This window comes from Nerophis ophidion, linkage group LG28 (assembly GCF_033978795.1).
Source record: "Nerophis ophidion isolate RoL-2023_Sa linkage group LG28, RoL_Noph_v1.0, whole genome shotgun sequence".
Lineage (NCBI taxonomy): Eukaryota > Metazoa > Chordata > Actinopteri > Syngnathiformes > Syngnathidae > Nerophis > Nerophis ophidion.
Window position 1 is genome coordinate 6,170,645 of NC_084638.1, and position 19,145 is coordinate 6,189,789.

The following is a 19,145-nucleotide window of genomic DNA, read 5'->3' on the forward strand; positions in this document are numbered from 1 at the left end:
TGTTCATTTTTTTCGGTTGAATTTTGAAATTTAAAGAGTCGAAATTGAAGATAAACTGTTTCAAAATTATTATTTTTTTTGTGTGTGTTTTCCCCTCTTTTAAACTATTCAATTAAGTATTTTTTCATCATTTCTTATCTACAAAAAAACATCCGTAAAAGGAAAAAAAATGTACGACGGAATGACAGACAGAAATACCCATTTTTTTATATATATATAGATTTATTTATTAAAGGTAAATTGAGCAAATTGGCTATTTCTGGCAATTTATTTAAGTGTGTATCAAACTGGTAGCCCTTCGCATTAATCAGTACCCAAGAAGTAGCTCTTGGTTTCAAAAATGTTGGTGACCCCTCTTTTAGAAGAACCTTTTTTTCCATACATTAGTTGCAACGGACTTTAAGCTGCAGATAAATAGTAAATGGTTATAATTGTATTGCGCTTTTCTACCTTTTCTTAAGGAACTCAAAGCGCTTTGACACTATTTCTACATTCACCCATTCACACACTGGTAGTGGGAGCTGCCATGCAAGGCGCTAACGAGGACCCATCAGGAGCAAGGGTGAAGTGTCTTGCTTAAGGACACAACGGACGTGACTAGGATGGCAGAAGGTGGGGATTGAACCAGGAACCCTCAGGTTGCTGGCACGGCCACTCCCCAAACTTCGCCATGCCGTAACATATTTACATTGTGAAATTAGTTATTTGCATTTTGCAGTATTTTCGAAATGTTTAATTATATACCTTGATTTTTTTTCCAAAGGGTGTCTGTAACACGGCAGTAAAACGGCTGATCAAACAAAACAGAAGTCATCGACATGGACTCACTAGCTGCGGAAGCTAGCTATCCAATCAGGTTTTGGTGAATTTACTGAGGAATTTGTGAAATTGAAACATGACAGAAAGAATGCCATTTGTCAATAACACAGACAACCGTAAACGTTTTAGCATTTTAACTAATGCTAACGATGCTAGATAGATGGATAGATAGGTAGATAGATAGGTAGATAGATAGATAGGTAGATAGATAGATAGATAGATAGATAGATAGATAGATAGATAGATAGATAGATAGATAGATAGATAGATAGATAGATAGATAGATAGATAGATAGATAGATAGATAGATAGATAGATAGATAGATAGATGGATAAATACCGTATTTCCTTGAATTGCCGCCGGGTATATAGTATGCGCCTGCCTAGAATTACTGCCGGGTCAAACTCCTTTCGCAAAATAATTAGCGCATGCTTAGCATAACCGCCAGCTCAGGATTAACGCCGGGTCAAACTCGATTCGCCAAATAATTAGCGTATGCCAAGAATTTCCGCCGGGTCAAACTCGTCACGTCACGAGTGGCACTTCACCTGTCATCATTTTCAAAATGGAGGAGGCTGATTTCAATAATTTGAAATCGCATAAAGGGAAGAAGATTAAGAGCTATTCAGTAGGATTTAAGGTCCAAGCTATTGAATATGCTAAAAAGAACAGTAGGCAGCTATGTTTTATTAATATACCATAGCTGCGTGTGTCAAATATGAGTCATTAAATGACTCCCGCCTCCTGGTGGTAGAGGGCGCTAGTGATCCTTCTTGCGACTATTCGGATGCAGAAGAAGTGACAACAAGCAGCAGGAGTGAGCAGCGATCGTTTATTTTTTCCTCTCGCTTGCACTTTTAACATGGAGGATTACATATCTAAAATAAAACCGTTTTCTAAACTGGACTTTCAACCGAAGCAGGAGGCAATAAAGGAAGATTTCCATCGAGACCGAGAGACTTTTAAAACTGAAGAAAGATAAGGAAGACTTCTATAAAAAAGTTATCGATGCTTTTGATCAGAAGGAGCTGCGCATGGACTTCATTTATAAGTAAAGGTAAGAACATAATAATGTTTTTTTTTTTATTAAATGTGCTTTTCATGATGGTATCCTTACATCACACTCAAATTTATAAGCGCAGGCCTAAATTTACCGCATGCCTTTGGTAAAAGCCGGAGTGAGAAGAGGTTTTAAATTAATTAGCGCCCCGGCGGCAATTCAAGGAAATACGGTACATAGACAGACAGATAGATAGATGGATAGATAGATAGATAGATAGATAGATAGATAGATAGATAGATAGATAGATAGATAGATAGATAGATAGATAGATAGATAGATAGATAGATAGATAGATAGATAGATAGATAGATAGATAGATAGATAGATAGATAGATAGATAGATACTAGTGTTGTCTTTACTAAATAAAGGGGATTGCTTTATTTTAACAAAATAAATCTTAGGGTACATTAAACATATGTTTCTTATTGCAATTGTGTCCTTAAATAAAATAATGAACATAAAAGACAACTTGTCTTTTATTAGTAAGTAAACAAACAAAGGCTCCTAATTTAGTCTGCTGACATATGCAGTAACATATTGGGTCATTTTCCATTCTATTATTTAGTCAAAATTATTAAGGACAAGTGGTAGAAAATGAATTATTATTCTACTTGTTCATTTACTGTTAATATCTGCTTACTTACTCTTTTAACACTTTTTAGCCTTCGCGGTGAGGTCTAACCAGGTGTACTGGAGAGGAGGCTATGTCGGATAGTCTAACATCAGATGCAAGAAGAGCATTTTTGTTCTGGCCGTGGAAGTGTGGACCAACTCTATGCTGTCGACAGGATCCTTGAGGGTGCATGTTCTTTTTGGACTTGGAGAAGGCATTCGACCGCGTCCCTCGGGAAGTCCTGTGGAGAGTGTTCGGAGAGTACGGGGTATCGGACCGACTGATCGTGGCAGTCCGTTCCATCAATGATCAGTGTCAGAGCCTGGTCTGCATCGCCAGCAGTAAGTCAAAACCGTTTCCAGTGAGGGTTGGACTTCCCCAGGGCTGCTCTTTGTCACCGATTCTGTTTAGAACTTTTATGGAGAGTTTCTAGGTCGTTGAGGGGATCCAGTTTGATGGCTGCAGGATTAGGTCTCTGCTTTTTGCAAATGTGCTTCTGCTGGCTTCATCCGACCTGGATCTCCAGCTCTCACTGGATCGGTTCGCACTTCCAAATCTGAGTCCATGGTACTCATACGGAAAAAGGCAGGAGTGCCATGTCCGTGTTGTCATACCAAAGACTATAAAAATGGAACCCACTGCCTCCCTGCTTAGCACTTAGCATCAAGGGTTGGAATTGGGGGTTAAATCACCCAAAATAATTCCCGGGCGCAGCCACTGCTCTCCTCACCACACCTCCAAGGGGATGGGTCAAGCACAGAGGGTTACTTCACCACACCTAGAGTGTGTGTGACTATCAGTGGTACTTTGACTTTATACCTATCTTACTGCATGCATGAATTCTTCTTTGATTGCAATTATTGGGGTTTAAATCACTAAAAATGATTCCCGGGCGTGGCCACCGCTGCTGCTCACTGCTCTCCTCACCTCCCAGATAAAGGGTGATGGGTCAAATGCAGAAAATAATTTCACCACACCGAGTGTGTGTGAGACAATCATTGGTACTTTAAACGCCTACTGAAACCCACTACTACTGACCACGCAGTCTGATAGTTTATATATCAATGATGAAATATTAACATTGCAACACATGCCAATACGGCCTTTTTAGTTTACTAAATTGCAATTTTAAATTTCCCGGCGAAGTATCCTGTTGAAAACGTCGCGGAATGATGACGCGTGACGTCACCGGTGGTAGCGGACATGTTCTCCCAGCACAGATCATGGCTGAAAGTAGTCTGTTTTTATCGCGTAATTACACAGTATTCTGGACATCTGTGTTGCTGAATCTTTTGCAATTTGTTCAATTAATAATGGAGACTACAAAGAAGAATGTTGTTGGTGGAAAGCGGTGGATTGCGGCCGCCTTTAGCAACACAAACACAGCCGGTGTTTATTTGTTTGTTGTGAAGCTTTAATATGGAACAGAGCGGTCAAGCGAACATGTTTCTCTAGCACATGTCAACCGGCAGGTTTCGGTGAGAAAATTGTGGTAATAAGTCGGCTCTTACCGTAAACATGAGCGGAGCTCGTGTCGTTCTTCCAGCAGCTTTCAAAGAGGCAGCTGCGACTTTCTTGGCTACTCCATGGATTCCCGCAGAGACACTGGCGGTCACCACACCCCTCCAACTTTCAGATATGACTATATAATCTCACTAAAACACTAGTAACACAATAAGCAGATAAGGGATTTTCCAGAATTGTCCTAGTAAATGTGTCTAATAACATCTGAATCGCTCACACTGCCCTCGTCTTTTTTTTTCTTTTAGTCCTTCACTCTCACTATCCTCATCCACGAACCAATCTTTCATCCTCGCTCAAATTAATATTGAACTTGTCGCTTTCTCGGTCCGAATCGCTCTAGCTGCTGGTGCCCATGATTGTAAACAATGTGAGGAGCTCTACAACCCGTGACGTCACGCGCACATCATCTGCTACTTCCGGTACAGGCAATGCTTTTTTATTAGCGACCCAAAGTTGCAAACTTTATCGTTGATGTTCTCTACTAAATCCTTTCAGCAAAAATATGGCAATATCGCGAAATGATTAAGTATGACACATAAAATGGACCTGCTATCCCCGTTTAAATATGAAAATCTCATTTCAGTAGGCCTTTAACTGTAATTTTTAATAGGAAACCTGTGTTTCATGTATCATAAAATGTTCTGTTCAAATAAAGCAAATAATGACATTTCTGTGGTCTCCTTTATTTTGAAAAGTATCAAACTACATTTTGGTACCGTTAGCAAAATATTGGTATCGGGAGAACTCACTGCACACGCGCAAATGACCACGATGGGTCAGACAGATCAATCAATCAAAGTTTATTTATATACAGTGGGGCAAAAAAGTATTCAGTCAGCCCCAGATTGTGCAAGTTCTCCCACTTAAAACGATGACAGAGGTCTGTAATTTTCATCATAGGTACACTTTAACTGTGAGAGACAGAATGTGAAAAAAAATCCAGAAATTCACATTGTAGGAATTTTAAAGAATTTATTTGTAAATTATGCTGGAAAATAAGTATTTGGTCAACCATTCAAAGCTCTCACTGATGGAAGGAGATGTTGGCTCAAAATCTCATGATACATGGCCCCATTCATTCTTTCCTTAACACGGATCAATCGTCCTGTCCCCTTAGCAGAAAAACAGCCCCAAAGCATGATGTTTCCACCCCCATGCGTCACAGTAGGTTTGGTGTTCTTGGGATGCAATTCAGTATTCTTCTTCCTCCAAACACAACGAGTTGAGTTGATACCAAAATGGATACATGGATGATACAGCAGAGGATTGGTAGAATGTCATGTGGTCAGATAAAACCAAATTATAACTTTTTGGTATAAACTCAACTCGTCGTGTTTGGAGGAAGAAGAATACTGAGTTGCATCCCAAGAACACCATAACTACTGTGAAGCATGGGGGTGGAAACATCATGCTTTGGGGCTTTTTTTCTGCTAAGGGGACAGGACGACTGATCTGTGTTAAGGAAAGGATGAATGGGGCCATGTATCGTGAGATTTTGAGCCAAAACCTCCTTCCATCAATGAGAGCTTTGAATGGTTGACCAAATACTTATTTTCCACCATAATTTACAAATAAATTATTTAAAATTCCTACAATGTGAATTTCTGGATTTTTTTTTTCACATTCTGTCTCTCACAGTTGAAGTGTACCTATGATGAAAACTACAGACCTCTGTCATCATTTTAAGTGGGAGAACTTGCACAATCGGTGGCTGACTGAATCCTTTTTTTGCTCCACTGTAGCCCTAAATCAAAAGTGTCCCAAAGGGCTGCACAAGCCACAACTACATCTTCGGCTCAGATCCCACATCAGGGCAAGGAAAAACTCAACCCAGTGGGCTGAATTTTCCAGATGGGTAAATTCAGAGGTGCCAAGGTGATGGGGGACACTTTTAGCTGGCTCGGTGCAAAACACCACAAAGCAGCAGCAGGAGGGGGGGGGAATCTAGCAATTTCTACGTGCATGTGTGTGTGTGATAGAGAGAGAGAGAGAGAGAGAGAGAGAAAGAGAAGCCTTCCTAAAAGCAGAGCACCCTCAGTCTAAAGGAAGCTGCATCCTGCAAAGGGCTGTTGAAGGTGCTCTTCCCAAACACGCCCCTCAACGCGGCTCCAGCGCATGCGCAGTGCATAAGTTGTACATTTCGCCCGTGACGTGCGTGCGTGTAGCTTCCAACTCCGCATGCCTGCACATTAGTTTGTAACACAAAAAAAAAACGGCACAAACACAACACTTCAGACAAAACACAAGTTGTACAAAAGATGGCGTTTACCTTGATCACAAGATGAAGGTTGGAGTTGTGCACATGGACTTTTGAGTTTGTTGATGACGCAGGCTGGGTGACAGGACCCCACCCCCCTGCACCGGGGGACGATGGGGATCCAAAATCGCGGTAAAAGTAGGGTACGGTCCCGCTGGTCGCGGATGACAGAGGCCGGGGTGTCGCCACCGCTGCAGCCGCCTTTCAGTGCGCGCTGAGCGGCGTGCAGCCCACAACATGCCGCTCACTGGACCGCATGTCGCCTTTGGCAGGAAAACATCCCATTGGTGTGCAAATGAAAACTAAAAATGCTACGTCAATATCTCCCGGGTAGAGTGGGAGGGCTAAATGGATGATTTATGTCCAAACGATGAGTCACAGAAAAGATTGCAATGTCCTCTCCCCTTCCTCTTCCTCTTCCTCCTAAACACGGCGAGCGGCTCTCCTCCTCCTCGTCTTCTTCCTCACCTCCTCCCGGCTCGTAACGGAGGAGGAGCGGCAACAAACAGGAGCTCCTCCTGCGAGAAAAAAAACAAACAAACAAAAAAAAACGTCAACAAATTCAACGGAGAGCCTCAGCTTGAAAACTCTTTTGGCGCCATATTTATGGCGTACTTTCAATTGCGTGCAGCTGCAAGGCTGGCGAACAGCGACACTCACAGGTCAAGGCGGGCACTGCAGCCATGTCACGGACACGCCCCTATTCCGGAACATGACGTCACGAACTCATCTCCCCATCCATTTCAACCTCTTTCAGCCACTTGCAATAGAATAAAGTTAAAGGCCTACTGATACCCACTACTACTGACCACGCCGTCTGATAGTTTATATATCAATGATGAAATATTAACATTGCAACACATCCCAATACGGCCTTTTTAGTTTACTAAATTGCAATTTAAAATTTTTAAAGTTTTTTCTTGAAAACGTCGCGTAATGATGACGTGTACGCAGGACGTCACGGGCTGTTAGGAAATATGAGTGCTGCGCACACACACAGCTAAAAGTCGTCTGCTTTAATGGCATAAATGTTGCGATGTGGACGCATCTTGGATGCACGAGGAGTTTCACCTCTCGATGCTAAGGACTGGAGCAGGCAGGAATGGAGGTAGGAGCAGGTTTTCATATTAATAACCAAAGTAATACTTGGTTATTGACGGCGTGGCGCAGTGGAAGAGTGGCCGTGCGCTGGATCAATCCCCACCTAGTACCAACCTCGTCACGTCCATTGTGTCCTGTGCAAGACACTCCACCCTTGCTCCTGATGGGTGCTGGTTCACGTTCACACACTGGTTATCAGTGTGTGAACGTGAAGTGTGAAGTGAAGTGAATTATATTTATATAGCGCTTTTCTCAAGTGACTCAACGCGCTTTACATAGTGACACCCAATATCTAAGTTATATTTAAAGCAGTGTGGGTGGCACTGGGAGCAGGTGGGTAAAGTGTCTTGCCCAAGGACACAACGGCAGTGACTAGGATGGCACGAGCGGGAATCGAACCTGCAACCCTCAAGTTGCTGGCACGGCCACTCTACCAACCGAGCTATGCCGCCCCGTGTGTGTGAATGGGTAAATGTGGAAGTAGTGTCAAAGCGCTTTGAGTACCTTGAAGGTAGAAAAGCGCTATACAAGTACAACCCATTTATCATTTATTTATTTACAAACGAGCAAAACAAAGGCGGGCCTTAGCACGGAAAGCTAAATGCTAATACTAGCAACAGGCAGAGTTCAGAGACCCAGGTACAGAAGCGCGAGCCGAGCGCGCGGAGGGTAAGCTAAGAATTAGCAGGCTGAATCCAAAAGAGAATAAACAACGCAACTGTTGCATGGAGCAAACGAACCAACCAGAAGGAACTCAGGTAGAAGGCGGACTTAAACACCAACACAACGATCAAAACCCGGTGCGCGTCCGAAAGTAAGAGCAGGTGAAACAGATGATGAAAACCATGGTAACGAATGTAAACAAGGAAGTGCTCAAATAATGGGACCGGCAGAGTCCAAACATAAGAAAATACAAAAAGGACTCAAACAAACATCCCAGAATAAGCTAGTCCGGTTACTTTTAGACCTCCACCCCAGATCACACCTCAATCCAACCCACTTCTCCAAAGTGGGCTGGCTCAGGGTGGAGGACAGAGTAAAACAACTTGCACTGAGCCCAGTCTATAAAATCTGCTACACCTCCTTGATACCGAAGTACATGTCAAACTACTTCCTTAACATAATTGACCGCCATAACCACAACACCAGGGGGAGCTCCACAAACCACGTTAAACCCAGATTCCGATCTAACAAAGGTCTTAACTCATTCTCTTTCTATGCCACATCAATGTGGAATGCACTCCCAACAGGTAAAAAAGTAAGTGCATCTCTATCCTCCTTCAAAACCGCTCTAAAACAACACCTCCAGGCAACTTCAACACTTTACTAATACCCTCCTCCATTCACATCCCATCTCCCCGGATTATAAACAACTCAAATGTACTTCTAATGTATATACTTGTTCTTATGCTATGTGAACTCACTATGTTCTCTGCTGGCTGTACATATCCTACTAAATAAGACCTACACTGTTTCAATGTCCACATTTCTCTGTTGATGCAATTGTTGATGACTGAAGTACTGATATCAACCAAAGGTCCTCATCCCACCCCCCGGATTGTAAATAATGTAAATAATTCAATGATGATTAACCTGTGTGATGACTGTATTATGCTGATAGTATATATTTGTACCATGAATTGATTAACGTGGACCCCGACTTAAACAAGTTGAAAAACTTATTGGGGTGTTACCATTTAGTGGTCAATTGTACGGAATATGTACTGAACTGTGCAATCTACTAATAAAAGTATCAATCAATCAATCAATCAATCAAACAAGGACTAGAGATGGGATCACAACAATAATTACACAGTATTTTGGACAACTGTGTCGCTGTAACTTTTGCAATTTGTTCAATTAATATTGGAGAAAGTAGAAAGATGGAGTTGGGAAGCTTTAGCCTTTAGCCACACAAACACACGGTGATTCCTTGTCTAAAATTCACAGAGGTGAAACTTTACTATGGATCACAGCGAACATGGATCCCAACCTAATGTCAACCAGCAGGTTTCGGTGAGGAAATTGTGGTAAAAAGTCGCTTCTTCACGGAGATCAGCTGAGCTTGTGCCGTCCGTACAGCTGCCGTCGACTTCCCTGAGACACTGCTCGGCAACACAGCCGTGGGTACACCTCCGACTATCAGGTACTATTAAACTCACTAAAACACTAGCAACACAATAGAAAGATAAGGGATTTTCCAGAATTATCCTAGTAAATGTGTCTAAAAACATCTGAATCCGTCCAAATGTAATCGCGTTTTTTTTTCTAGTCCGTCGCTATCAATATCCTCAAACACGAATCTTTCATCCTCGCTCAAATTAATGAGGAGATTGTCGTTTTCTCGGTCCGAATAGCTGTTTTTGTTGGACGCTCCCATTAAAAACAATGTGAAGATGTGAGGAGCCATCAACATGTGACGTCATCGTCTGCGACTTCCGGTAGAGGCAGGGCTTTTCTGTTAACAAGCAAAAGTTGCAAACTTTATCGTGGACGCCTATAAAGGCCTACTGAAATGAGATTTTCTTGTTTAAAGGGGGATAGCAGGTCCATTCTATGCGTCATACTTGATCATTTCGCGATATTGCCATATTTTTGCTGAAATGATTTAGTAGAGAACATTGACGATAAAGTTCGCAACTTTTGGTCGCTAATAAAAAAGCCTTGCCTTTACCGGAAGTAGCAGACGATGTGCGCGTGACGTCACGGGTTATAGGGCTCCTCACATCTGAACATTGTTTATAATCATAGCCTCCAGCAGCAAGAGCTACTCGGACCGAGAAAGCGACAATTGCCCCAATAATTTGAGCGAGGATGAAAGATTCGTGGATGAGGAAATTTAGAGTGAAGGACTAGAAAAGAAAAAAAAAGGCGATTGCAGTGGGACGGATTCCGATGTTTTTAGACACATTTACCAGGATAATTCTGGGAAATCCCTTATCTTTCTATTGTGTTGCTAGTGCTTTAGTGAGTTAAATGGTACCTGATAGCCGGAGGTGTGTCTCCACGGGTGTCTTGACGCCAGTGTCTCAGGGGAGTCGACGGCAGCTATGGACGGCACAAGGTCATCTTTTCTCCGGTAAGAAGCGACTTTTTACCACAATTTTCTCACCGAAACCTGCCGGTTGACAAGTGGTCGGGAACCATGTTCGCTTGACCACTCTGATCCATAGTAAAGCTTCACCTCCGGGAATTTTAAACAAAGAAAACACCGTGTGTTTGTGTGGCTAAAGGCTAAAGCTTCCCACCGCCATCTTTCTACTTTGACTTCTCCATTATTAATTGAACAAATTGCAAAATATTCAGCAACACAGAAGTCCAGAATACTGTGTAATTGCGCGATGAAAAGAGACGACTTTTAGCCGCGAGTGGTGGCGCGCCAATATGTCCCCTCACGTGCAAGTTTAACAACAAGACAAAGAGTCAAAAAGCAGAACTTGTCCGATATTGCTATAGTGCTATCTCAATATTGTGTCTACTCGCTTTACATTGAGAAGGCAAATAGTTGCAGAAAGTATAAAGTAATTTAATACACTTTTAAGAAGCAAATGTTGAAACCGTGAGTCAGGTTGGTGAGTGCAAAAACTAAATTCCAGTGTCAGTCTCCCAGACGATAAATGTTTTAAAGCAACAGGTTGAAACAAAGTGGTACAAGACTACAAATAAACTGTAAACCAAAATAGCGCTTAAACCCGAATTCTGTATGAGCTCAGTTTATGCTGAGTTCTTTAGGGCACTGGTTCAAATCCAGCTCGATGGATAGCTCATTACGCTTTTACCATGAATTGATTAACGTGGAACCCGACCCTGACTAAAGTTGAAAAACTTATCCGGGTGTTACCATTTAGTGGTCAATTGTACAGAATATGTACCGAACTGTGCAATCTACTAATAAAAGTTTCAATCTATCAATCAATAGTGTGTATTCAGAGCGCATGTGTAAAAAAAATTAAAAAAATATATTTCTATTTAAATGAAGATATGAAATAATCCTAAATGAAATACAATGGCTTGGTTTTAAAGATGCGCGGTTTGCGGTCTCATCCGCAGAGTCCGCGGGTCGGACGGTTAAAAATAGATTTTAATTAGATTCGGGCGATGGTCCGAAAATATTTGTTATACATGGTTCTGGGATCGGAACTAAATGCCATTCAAAGAGCCATAAGACCCATGTCATCAAGCTACGTAGACAATGGAAGATGCCATTATTTTCTGGAATGACTGACAGCAGTCACCCAGACAATAAGTATTAACATGTTATGAAGGCATTGGCTTTGTCACCTTCTACAACATGTGCGATCTGCTTCTCAGTCCTGCATCATGTTGTGTGTGGCTTCCACAGACACACGCACATGACTGCACGGGATACTGGGTGACACAGAGTACAGTAATGGTTGTGATATAAACAATTTTAACATTCTTAGTAATATGCGCCACGCTGTGAAGCCACACCAATTAAGAACGACAAACACATTTCGGGAGAACATCCTCACAGTAACACAACATAAACGCAACACAACAAATACCCAGAATCCTTTGTATTCATGACACATTACTATTTTATACACCCCGCTAGCAGCAACCCCACCCCCGCCACCCGTGCGTGCGTAGGTAAGGTGGGCGGGGGTGTAAAATATATCACGGGCTGTCACTGATACAAAGGATTCTGGGTATTTGTTGTGTTGCGTTTATGTTGTGTTACTGTGAGGATGTTCTCCCGAAATGTGTTTGTCAATCTTGTATTGTGTGGCTTCACAGCGTGGCGCATATTAATCATTTTAAAGTTGTTTATATCACAACCATCAGTGTACTCTGTATCACCCAGTATGCCTTTCAATCTTGTACGTGTAATTGTGGAGACTGCACACAATATGATGCCGCACCAACAATTGTCTTGTACATGTTTTTGAAGGTGTCTAGGGCAATGGCTTCACAACACGCCCATATTCTCATCATTGGGAAGAATGCATTTGGATAGTATGTTAGCGGCCCAAATTGTTCATTACTCTGCGAAACAGATTTAAAAAGCTCTGCGAGTGGGAAAGGCTGTCGACCTCTGATATATTTCAGCGGGCGGGTACAGTTCTGATAAAATGTTGATTCGGGTGAACGGCGGGTGGATGATATAATTGCCTATCCGTGCATCTCTACTTGGTTTATATTATTGTATATACTAGGTCATAAAATCAGTGTCAGTTGAGTCGGTCCATAGGTTGCCTGTAGGGATCTTTAATGTCCAGCAGATGTCAGTATTTAGTGACACAGTATCAATACAGTTTTGCAATGTGTCAAAAGGCTGTACGATGCCTCATCAACCTATCACTAATGATCACACATATTGGGAAATTTCATGGCTTTAATCTGCACTGAACATTGTCAGTATTATTTAATATCAAAAACTTTTTGAAGATTCAATCAATCATAACCACCAAACAAATGCCAAAATCACAAGCAGTGCTACCTTTCAACAGAATTTTAAATAATCTTGTTGTTTCTCATCTGAACGATTGACACAGGCATTTAACTTTTCCACACACCATCCTGAATCACGGTTTCAATCGTAGTCCATGTTAACTACCAAACCGTAACTTAAAAGGGTTGGTTGAAAAACTATAAGGACTAGCAGGTCATTGTGAATGTTGCTGAAAGGCACAGTACTCATGGACTAATTTTTGGGAAATTCCTATTGAAATTAATGGGACATCTTTCAAAGTTCCACATTTTCCAACTGTTCCACCTTCAAAATATTCAGCCTGTTCAGGAATTGTGTGCTTGACTTCAACAATGCTAAAGTAATTCCAGGATTTCAGTTCATCTTCACCATTGGAGCATTTCCTTCAGGAATTACCTCATCAAGTTTCAAATGTTTAATAAAAAAAAGGAAAATAAGTACAAAAAAAAGATACAACAATACATAATTTCCACGTTTTAACCTATTCAAACCATTCCACTTTCGACACAATGCACCATTCTGGAAATTCAAACTTCCCATTTTCATAGTTCAAAAAAAGTTCAGGACTTTCCAGAATTCCTGCTTTTCTGAAGCCCTATTTCCACCCTTTTTCTGGCGACTACTCCTTCCACATTTTTCAACGCGTTTTAACTGTTCCACCGTCGAAGCTTTCCTCTTAATCAGAACTGGAAAAATTCTCGGTTTCCCCGAAATTCCGTATTACCATTTGTCATTTCAACATGTTATTACTTCAACAATTCTCCACCGATTGAAAAATTGTCCAAGACATCAATAAATTTAGATTAGATACTACTTTATTTATTCCTTCAGGAGAGTAAATGCCTTGGCAGAAGACACCTCCTGATTAAATGTAAAACTACAAAGAGCAGACTGCCAAAGATACCAAAGACTTATACCGCAGGATTTTTTTTATGTTTTTCAAATAATCATCAAACGTCGCCGTAGACGTCAGTTTCTCAGGAACAGAAATTATACATTTAGTAAGTAGAGAGAAAAAAACAAGGAGACCGGGCAACAGAAGGGAAGGTCTGCCCAGCCGCAGACTGGCCACGTAGTCCTTATAGCTGTTCAATCAACCTTTTAAAGTTATGGTTCGATAGTTAACATGGGCGCCAATTGCATCGTACCTTGGTAGCAGTTCAGCCAACCCTTTTAAGTTACGGTTTTAAGAAGTACTAAATGTTGAAAGCGTAGGTCAGGATGGTGTGTGTAAAAGCAAAATGCCTGTGTCAGTCTCCCAAGTAACACAATTATTAAAGCAAACAATTTGATTAAAGTTCTGCTAAAAGCTGACATTCAATATGGATTTCGCCATTGACTAGTGATTTTAATGTGCTATCCACAGCTAAGTCAACTGACAATTTTCTAATAACAGCCAAAGTCTTGGGTCTTGAAAGATTTATTACGTACTGGACTCTCACTATTATGTTAGATCCACTATGGACTGGACTCTCACTATTATGTTGGATCCATTATGGTCTGGACTCTCACTATTATGTTAGAATCACTATGGAGTGGACTCTCACTATTATGTTGGATCCACTATGGACTGGACTCTCACTATTATGTTAGATCCATTATGGACTGGACTCTCAAACTATTATGTTAGATCCACTATGGACTGGACTCTCACATCTGCGGTGCCTTCCAAGGTTTCTCATTGTCCCATTGGCTTGTGTTTTCCTTGCCCTGATGTGGGATCTGAGCTGAGGATGTCGTCATGGCTTGTGCAGCCCTTTGAGACACTCGTGATTTACGGCTATATAAATAAATAATGATTGATTGATTGTGTGACAGTTTGACCCCACACTGTCACTGTTTGACCTTTGGCTTCCTCTCAAAACACGCACATTTTTTTTGTCAGAGGAAAGCATGCTCAACAAACAAATTGTAAGTTGTCACTCAACATGGCTCTGCATGTCTGGCTAAAAGAGTCAGGGTGGGGCTGTTGGCTTTATGTAGGTGAGCACACCTGCTTTGACTAATTAGGCCTAATTTGGGCCAAACGATGATTGTTAGGAGCCGGGTGTTGCTGAGGGACACTGGACATTTGAAAGTTGTGTTGTCTAAACCTGAATACACTGTGGACAAAAGTGACTGCTTTAAAAATGCAAAAGTACTATATGAATACTTTTCAGACATCCGATGGTTATTTATGGTTAAATTTATAGAAGAAGTGTTTTCTTAATTTTCCCCTGTCAAATTGGTCCCAGCTAGTGGGCGGGGCTATGGGCTATTTAAGTGGGGAAAATGCCATTTTTCTGGCACTCTGCTGCCCAGGGGCGTCACTAGATCTAATACTGTACTGGGGCACAAATAATTCATGTGAGCGTGCAAAGCGTGCAAGCAAAAACATTTTTAGCACTTATTTATCATGCAAATACATAATAGTGCTTAATACTATGAAATCATATCAGATGATGTTGTATGGATCTTTGATTATCAACCTGAAATTCACTAATGCATTTGACCTACTTGTGCACTTTTTTACTCCAGACTTCTAAACTGCTATTGGTAAAAGCAAAAAGGAAGAGCAATGAATCTTTTTGAAATATATATTGCAGTAATCTGCAAATTTAACATCTACAAAAGTAAAACAAAAAATTAAGCACGCCTATATCTCTGGGTTATTTTATATTATTTAATTTCCATTTATGGCAATGTGGCTAATCCTATTTCAGACACACAAAACTATAAAATGTACACGAAAGAATAAAGCCACAGTAGTAGAATAAATGAACAACTGTTGTGTGTCTGTTCAGGGAATCATTTTCTGAGAAGTAAACTGTAACGTCTCCTTTTCATTTTTGCAAAGTGGTCAATCACTCTGGACAGACATGGAAATATTACAGTAACTGTTATACAGTTGACCAGTGGTTCCCAACTGCTGGCTCCTGACATAAAAGTGGATTGTGTGTCATTTTCAGTGAGTCGCAGTCACATGTCCATCCATCCATCCATCATCTTCCGCTTATCCGAGGTCGGGTCGCGGGGGCAACAGCCTAAGCAGGGAAGCCCAGACTTCCCTATCTCCAGCCACTTCGTCTAGCTCTTCCCGGGGGATCCCGAGGCGTTCCCAGGCCAGCCGGGAGACATAGTCTTCCCAACGTGTCCTGGGTCTTCCCCGTGGCCTCCTACCAGCTGGACGTGCCCTAAACACCTCCCTAGGGAGGCGTTCGGGTGGCATCCTGACCAGATGCCCGAACCACCTCATCTGGCTCCTCTCGATGTGGAGGAGCAGCGGCTTTACTTTGAGTTCCTTCCGGATGGCAGAGCTTCTCACCCTATCTCTAAGGGAGAGCCCCGCCACCCGGCGGAGGAAACTCATTTCGGCCGCTTGTACCCGTGATCTTATCCTTTCGGTCATGACCCAAAGCTCATGACCATAGGTGAGGATGCGAACGTAGATCGACCGGTAAATTGAGAGCTTTGCCTTCCGGCTCAGCTCCTTCTTCACCACAACGGATCGATACAACGTCCGCATTACTGAAGACGCCGCACCGATCCGCCTGTCGATCTCACGATCCACTCTTCCCCCACTCGTGAACAAGACTCCTAGGTACTTGAACTCCTCCACTTGGGGCAGGGTCTCCTCCCCAACCCGGAGATGGCACTCCACCCTTTTCCGGGCGAGAACCATGGACTCGGACTTGGAGGTGCTGATTCTCATTCCGGTCGCTTCACACTCGGCTGCGAACCGATCCAGTGAGAGCTGAAGATCCCGGTCAGATGAAGCCATCAGGACTACATCATCTGCAAAAAGCAGAGACCTAATCCCGTGGCCACCAAACCGGAACCCCTCAACGCCTTGGCTGCGCCTAGAAATTCTGTCCATAAAAGTTATGAACAGAATCGGTGACAAAGGACAGCCTTGGCGGAGTCCAACCCTCACTGGAAACGTGTCCGACTTACTGCCAGCAATGCGGACCAAGCTCTGACACTGATCATACAGGGAGCGGACTGCCACAATAAGACAGTCCGGTACCCCATACTCTCTGAGCACTCCCCACAGGACTCCCCGAGGGACACGGTCGAATGCCTTCTCCAAGTCCACAAAGCACATGTAGACTGGTTGGGCAAACTCCCATGCACCCTCAAGAACCCTGCCCAGAGTATAGAGCTGGTCCACAGTTCCACGACCAGGACGAAAACCACACTGTTCCTCCTGAATCCGAGGTTCGACTATCCGATTCAGGCAGTCACATGTGTGCATGGAAAAAAAAAGTTTAGGGAGAATAAAATCAAAGTGTGGCAACAAAACCAGATATTTTAAGCCATTTTTCTAGTGACTATTAGTGAGTATTTTAGCAAAAGGCAAAGCGACTAACAAGTTGGAGGAGGATTCAGGACAGACATGGAAATATATTTTTAAAAAATCGAAATGGGGCAACAAAACCCGATATTTTCAGCCATCTTTCTGAAAACAAATACAGAAATGTTACTATTTTTTCTGGAAACAAAACCAGATGCTTTAGCAGTAGCCATTTTTTCTGCTGACAAAACAAGATTATTTTAGTCAAAGTCACAGCGATTAACAAGACGAGTCTACTGTGCTATTTCTCTGTGAAATAAACTTGAATGATTTAAAAAATTTGGCTCACGACTTGATGATATGGAAAAATGTTTTTCTTCCTGAAGATAAAGCATTTGAGAAGCACTCAACTCACACATGCTGACTCCAAATCATCTTTGATGCAGAAGCAGCAGACAATAACCAACATGATGTTTCATGTTCATTGGAAATTCCCCCGACAGCTCGTACAGCAAATGAATATGTTTGTCTTGATACAAGGAATAATGTTAGCTAACTTAGCATCAACTTAATGAATATGTTTGTCTTGATACAAGGAAGAATGTTAGCTAACTTAGCATCAACTTAAGACAATGATGTTGCCTAGCTAGCTAGGACTTCACTTACATCTCTCATTCCTGCTGCTTCTTCCTTGCTCCGGGCCAATAACTTTCTGATATCCATCTAAGAGTTACAGTTTGAATCAAATCAAAATCAAAATAATATAATTACCAAATTGTTGTTGGCTAACGTTACCTACCTCAGCAGTGATTCGCACCCTCTCTCTCTCTCTCTCTCTCTCAACCGAAGTCTCTCCACACGTGAATAAATTACCATATTAATTAGCCATGTGCTCATTGTTAAATGGAGTGAATACAGTAGCAATCTATTACCATACTAAGTAGTATGTGCGCTGTTGTCTTTGTTATGTAGACTTAAAACTCTGAAGCGTTTTTTTTTTATTGGTGAATTTTTTACTGGGGCATGTGCCCCAGTAAAATCTGTCTGGCGATGCCCCTGCTTGGACAATAAAGCTGATTTTGTAAATTGACCGGCTTACAAAAATATTTTAAAAATCAGAATTATGGTAATTTTATGAGAAAAAAATGTAAACAAAAATATTTCACTCCATCAAATACACATAATTTATCTACTTCATTCAATAATTGACCAATAGGTAATCACTGTGACTCAACAGAGCGGTTGTGTGTCCATGAAGCACACCAAGTAAACAAAACTGCAATTAATTTCAAATACTGCAAATACAATAAACAAAAAGTACACTAAGTACTATAATTATAAACTACAAATACACTACTACAAGAAACTACAAACACACAACTACATTATTTTTGTTACTTTTATTGTAACCAACATACATTATATTAATTTGTCTTTGAATGACAAAAATTATTATTTGATCCCAGGGCAAAACATGTCATTGTAGTTTTTTGTAATGTATTAGTAGTTTATAGTTTACCTGGGGATAGGTTGATTGGCAACACTAAATTGGTCCTAGTGTGTGAATGTGAGTGTGAATGTTGTCTGTCTATCTGTGTTGGCCCTGCGATGAGGTGGCGACTTGTCCAGGGTGTACCCTGCCTTCCGCCCGATTGTAGCTGAGATAGGCGCCAGCGCCCCCCGCGACCCCGAAAGGGAATAAGCGGTAGAAAATGGATGGAATGGATGGATAGTAGTTTATAATAGTTGTAACAACTTAATTGTATGTTGAATGTTTTTGTACTTTTACTACTTTGTTATACTTGCAGTAATTTATCAGTAGTTGTAATACTGATAGTAGTGTACTTAGAGGTTGTACTCGTAGTAGCCTACTTGTAGTTTAGTTTCTGGTAGTTTTAGTAATTCTGGGAGTGGTGTAGTATATTGTATTTGTAGTTTGTTGTAATTGTAGTACTTGTAGTATGTATTGTTAGTTTCTTGTAGTTGTAGAAATTGAAGTTTATTGTACTGATAATTGTATTTGTAGTACTTATAGTTGTAG

The 19,145-nt window shown here is 41.5% G+C and overlaps 1 protein-coding gene across 1 annotated transcript in view; it reads right to left on the reverse strand.

Annotated features, from left to right (window-relative positions):
* Positions 1-17,832, reverse strand: part of jade2 (jade family PHD finger 2) — a 149,397-nt gene extending 131,565 nt beyond the window's left edge. The window contains exons 1-2 of the mRNA XM_061890389.1: positions 17,771-17,832; positions 6,291-6,796 (exon numbers count right to left, since the gene is read on the reverse strand). The gene's annotated coding sequence lies outside the window, so the exon portion shown is untranslated. The remainder of the gene's footprint in view (positions 1-6,290; positions 6,797-17,770) is intronic.
* Positions 17,833-19,145: the final 1,313 nt, after the last annotated feature.